General features: G+C 32.5%; 1 long non-coding RNA gene across 1 annotated transcript; it reads left to right on the top strand.

Annotated features, from left to right (window-relative positions):
• Nucleotides 1–1,826, top strand: LOC127800419 (uncharacterized). The gene is made up of 3 exons (XR_008022810.1): nt 1–62; nt 175–244; nt 1,344–1,826. It is a non-coding gene; the product is annotated as an uncharacterized LOC127800419 (long non-coding RNA).
• Nucleotides 1,827–6,266: the final 4,440 nt, after the last annotated feature.

Here is a 6,266-nt window from a genome sequence, read left to right as displayed (position 1 = left end):
CGTCGCTCCAGCCTCATCATCGCCGTCACTCGCATCGTCGCCAGTCGCATCACTTGTATAAGGTTTGATTCTTCTTGCTCGCATTTTACTGCAGATACATAAATCTGATTATTTCTTAAATCACTAGGTTTGTAGTTGTACTATTCTGATTGTAATAACATGAACTCTTTGAAGCTTTTATTCCCAACAATAGATGCTACGCACCCATATTCGAAGCTTGGACTTGGGGACATAGTTATCCTAGGTGTGATATTCATGTTGAACTTAAAAATCTATCTTTCTGAAGGTTGGCCATGTAGCGTATTTAAATGTTTGAAAATCTATCCGGCTACTTTTGAGAAATTTTGTCCACAGTTCATAGATAGGAACTCATACGCATGCATATTGGATGCAATTCCTATTTGCATGTCAAGACAACAATTGATTTTGTTGAGACATAAAAAATGAGAGGAGATATGTCAATTTAATTATACAAAAAGCAAAGGTACCTCTTTAGTTATATTTGTTGAATCCACACCATTGCAAAAAGGAAGGAGACAATCTTGTCCTCTCTTCACAGTCCTTTTCTTATTCATGCTAAATCATATATCTATACACAAGCATGCACACACACATATTAGTTTTATTATAGTAAATAGTGTGACTTATTAAATAGGGTAAGTTACATATTATATATTATAATATTATATATATTCCTAACTGTTAAATTTATATTACAAGTGGTACTCTAAAAGTTCTGTAAAATTACTAGGATTTGTTAATAATCATCTGGTTGAAGTTTTAAGGGTGTTGAGTGTGATTAATCATATTAAATATATTTTAAGAATAAAAAATTCCATAAATATATATTTTTTCCCTACTGTTAATTATATAATATATCATTTAATGTTAAAATTAGCTAGCCAAAACCTCATAATCAAGTAATCTCATGGTTTATATTAATATTTGTCACTTCAATATTAATTTGTTAATAAACTTTGAAGGAAAATTAAAAGAGTTGTTGAATTTTAACAAAAATTAAAATTTATTAGTTATACCGACCAAAATTAAAGCATAGTTTAATCACTTTGTTATGAAGTGAAAAATTTAAGACTAGTAATATATTTTAACCTTTTGGAATCAGTAACCTCTCTAGTATGAGCTTACATTTACCTAATGCACGTAATTTACTTTAATCTGTTAGGCATGCATTCTCAATTCATTTACAATAGCGACAATAAGTTGTCTCATATAGCAGCCTTAGCTAGCCTATATATAGATGGTTATAATGGTGCTTTTAAAAATTACACTTGTTTGTTTTCTTTTGGTTATTTTTAGTGTTTCCTCACACCCTTTCTTGTCAGACATTTTTGTAGCACTGGCATTGTGTTTTGGTGTCTCCAGGGGGAAAAGCAAGCCAGCATTTCAAGAGTGCTTTTCTCGAATACATGGTTGGTTTTGTCCTTACCATTATAGTCAAGAATTGGTTCCAAGCTGCACAGGTGTGTAGCTTTTGCCTTTGCCATTATATAACTGGTCATTGCCTTAGCCATTTAAGGTTTAATTTTGTTATTTTACTCTGTAGTTGGATCATTTCTATTCCTTTTTCCCCCCCCAACTATTCTAAGGCTTATATACATTTTATTTACGTGTTCAGCTTGCATTACTATATACAGTACTAACTATTATTGGATTTTTGGCAACTCATTGCATGTGGAATGATGTGATGTCAAAAAGGTTTGCCCACACCTGATTCTGTGATTTTTGTTGTGTTGTCTTTCCATTTTTGTTGGGCAATTACAGTTAGTTACTATAATTTTTCATGAGTTCAGAGATCCAATCAGCTCCTTTAACCCCAAATCAAGTTAAGAATAAAATAACTATTTTTTTATTTACTTTATTATTAAATAAACTTTATATGTGTCCAACCTGATAAAATTTATATCTTACATTGCATGTTTCTATCCTTCCAACACAATTACCACTATGACCACAATACAATTACCATTGTGATTGATTTCAAATTCAAATGAATCGTATGCACAATCAACTAAAGGGTTGGAGTGAAGAGGTTGAAGTATATTGTCGTGGTACTTGTATCGTCACATTTGAACAAGTTTTGTAAAATCTACTTTTTTAATTTAGAACTTTTATTGAGATACTAATTAGATGTTAATTACTTTTTATATTTTTAGATGTGTCATATTGAGATTTATTTTTTGCGATAGAGATTTGTTCATCATATATCATTTTATTTTGTGTAATATGATTTTACTATTTTTAATTTCAAATTTTAGATTAATTGATAGTGAGTATAATATTTATCAAAGAAAAAAATTACAGCCTTATACAATTTGCTACAAAAATAATTTTGTCACTTATTAGATTGTGCAATTTTGGGTGACGACTTGTTTTTGTCACCAAATTAACAAATTTAATTTATGAATTTATGACAATAAAACTTTGGCCACCATCTATACATACAATTTTGAGTGACATTTTGTTTTGTTGTCACTAAAGAAAATATATAATTATATGAATTTAAGACATTTTTAAATTGTCATCAATTGGTTATTCTATTCTTTGACAATTTTATTAACGTTACAAAAGTCATGCCTATAGTGATGAAAAGGTTTATCTGTGACAAAAATTTTCTATTTTTGGTGACAAAATTATATAAAAAAATATATTTGATAGGTGACGATATTTATGCATCACTAATTAAGATATCAACCCAATTTATTAGTGACAAAATCAATATTTGTGACAAAATCAATATTTTCGCAACGATCTTTTGTGTCATTAATTACATGATATTTTGTGACGATTTGATTTAATAGTGATGAAATATAAAAAGACTATAGTATTAGTGACGATATTAATGTCACTATTGTCATAGTATTTAGTGACGATAGAAATTTTGTCACTATAACAAACCCTATCACAATAATTTTGTGACGATTTGAACTCTAAAATGACGCAATTTTATTGGTTTTCGTGGTAAAATTACGCGTCACTAAAGGAGATTCCTTTGGTGACGACAAAAATTTCGTCACTTTTTCTTTATGTATTTGTGACGAAATATAAAAAACATCACTAATTACTTTTCTCTACGGACCTAACATGACGATGGTTGTGACACTATAAAATCGTCACCAATACAGTTTTGTGACGAAATTCTAATCATATGTGACGATTTTGTGTCGTCACTAATGTCCAAATTTCTTGTAGTGTCTCATGGACTGTATTGTTTAAATCTTTATTTTCTTTGTTAACAATGTCTTTTTGATTATGACAAAAAGGGGGAGAAGAATAAGATGTTATGAGATGAAAGATTGTATGTATGAGAGTGTGAATTGTATATTATTTTTGTATGAAGGAGAAAAATGTATTATGATATTTTTTTCTTGTATGTGAGGAAATAGTATATATGAGAGATAGGACATCAAGCAGGTGCAATCAAGGCAATCAGATTTGACAATCAGGTTTGGTCTTTAAAACTCTTAAAAATTATTTTATCTATTAAGCTATATCCAAAATATTTTTGTGCTATTAGTATTTTTGGAATGGGGAGCTCATAGTATAAAATTAAGGGGTAGTTTAAAAACATTTTATCACATTAATCACCTCATAAATTATGTTTTTTTGCCATCATAAAAAAATGGGAGAATGTTGAGCCAACTTGCTCATATTAATTAAGTTTTGATGATTAACAAAAATATTTTTATGATATAAATATTTTTTCTTATTCATGCAAAAAGTAAATTTATTTTGAATTAAAAGTAAGACATGTTTTCTTATTGTTTGAGAATGTAGCGGCCCTCTCCTGGATAATCCCGCTAGCATAGGAAAATCCAAAAGGAGGTCGTCACATAAATGGATACAGAAACAAAAACTCAAATTAAACATCAAATATATATATATATATATATTTTACTTGATCACTAATCATCAGGAGCCAAAAGAAAGCATTTTCAATGGCGATTTAACTTACACAATTCTTTAGGCTCAAGGCCATACAATCAAAATATAAAGGCGAATATCATTTACAAAATAAATCTCACTCTACATGTCCTCAAAACAAATCACTCCCATGAACTTTTTCGGCTGAGATATCTCTGTACACAACTAAACCCGGGCTCTAGCCTTACTGGACTCGCCCTCAGCAATTGCTTTTCCCTTACCTGGAATGACATGAATAAACAAGGTGAGCCACAAGGCTCAGCAAGTATATATTACAACAAATGAAGCAATAGAGTTAAGGCATGGATAAACCAAAGTGGAATAGACTCGACTTCCCAAGTACGAGTAGCATTTCCCATTAGATCCCATCATTATTATCATTTCCATGCCTTTGTCGTTATGCATTTCATGCATCATTTCATTTCTCATGAATATATAATTTTCCATGCAGCATATCGGCCCTCAAGGTATTTCATTCACATGCATGCATACATATACATAAAAAAATCATTTAGCTATTCACTTGGCTTGAGCATCGCCTACCAGGTTTATGGCCACCTTACCCGCATCAGGCGCTCTTTAGGATATTCTTTTCTCACCCCGCGGTACATAGCCGCAGCGCAAAATAATAAGTGCGCAAATAATAATACCATGCAATGCTCATGTAGGTTTCAAGTGAACATATCAAACATACTTCATTATTAGAAATGTTCCCATCATGATCATCATGCACACTTAGACATTTCAAGATTATATCCTCACATGAGCCAATGGTATTTTCATCACATAATTTAGCATCATTCACTGAAATTCATTTCCATACCATTTCTCAAGGTCAAACAAGTTGATTACATGAATTCACCATTAAAAACTCATGATTTCCATTTTCAATTCTCACCATTAATTAACTTCCCCATTTTTTGGAACACCTACATATCCCCGAAATGATTTTGAAGTCAACTAAAACATCACAAGAGCTTTGGGGAAGAATTACAAGCATTAGAAATGAATCAGACCAAAAAGAGAGAATTAATACATTCTGTCGGTTGACCGAATAAAAGAGTTGGTCAACCGACTAAGGACTTAGTCAACCGATGAAAAAGACTTAGTCGACTAAATAGGGACTTGGTCGACCGAGTAAAAACACTTGGTCGACTAACAGAAGCTTAAATTACCACTTGGTCGACTAACAGCCCACTTGGTCAATCGACTAAAACACTTGGTCGATCGACTGAAACACTTGGTCGACTAATAGAAACTAAATTACCCACTTGGTCGACCAACTGAAATCACTTAGTCGACTAACAACCCACTTGGTTAACCGACTAAAACACTTGGTCGATCGACTGAAACACTTGGTCGACTAACAGAAGCTAAATTACCTACTTGGTCGATCGACTGAAACTACTTGGTCGACTAACAGCCCACTTGGTCAATCGACTAAAACACTTGGTCGACTAACAGAGAACAAAACACATACTTGGTCGACCGATAGAAATACCTGGTCGACTAACAGAGGCCTGAAACTTAAAAATAACAATGATAACCCACAAAACTCAACATCCCAAGCAAGATACACCAAACCTTGCTTCTCTAACATTCCTAATCAATCAAGTGTCATTCCTTTGAGACTTTAGGGTGAACTAGACCCTAATGAAAACTCTCAAAAAGACCCACCAATGATAAAACACCAAGTTAAGGAAATGAGAAAATAATCCACCAATCAATATAAACTCATGATTAGATCTTCTAATAAAATAGAAGATTCAAAGACAAAGGAACCAAGAAGGAAATCAACTTGACCTAAGAGAAAAAGAACCAAAACTTGCATTAACAAGGAGAATCAACATGAACTTGCATTAAAACAACATAGGAGGAACAATAACTTGCATTTAGAATGAGAACTTGCCTCCAAAAAGAAACAAGGAGGTAGGGAACTTTCCATGTAAAAGAAATGGAGGATAAACTTGCATAACCAAAAAAGAAATGCAAGAAGAACTTGCCTTAATGCTGCTCGGTCCAAAGAGAAGAATAACCAGCTGTAACTTCCACCTTGAGCTTCAATAGAGATTGACAATGGAAGAAGAAGAAGAAGAAGAAGAAGAAGAAGAAGATGGCCGATCGGGAGAGGAGGGAAGGAAAGAGAGAAGAGACATGGAAAAGAAAGAAGCATGGGGGAGGAATGGCCGCCCATCAGCTTTCCAACCACTTCCTTGGCCAAATTACCACTTCGACCCTCTCCTTTACACACACATACCACAACTCATTAAACCCATTTTGGTCTTTTACCTCTTTTTCTTTTCTTTTTCATTTTCTTTTTTACT

This window comes from Diospyros lotus, chromosome 4, assembly GCF_014633365.1.
Source record: "Diospyros lotus cultivar Yz01 chromosome 4, ASM1463336v1, whole genome shotgun sequence".
In the NCBI taxonomy this organism is placed as follows: Eukaryota; Viridiplantae; Streptophyta; class Magnoliopsida; order Ericales; family Ebenaceae; genus Diospyros; species Diospyros lotus.
This window is presented reverse-complemented; position numbering and strand designations above follow the sequence as displayed.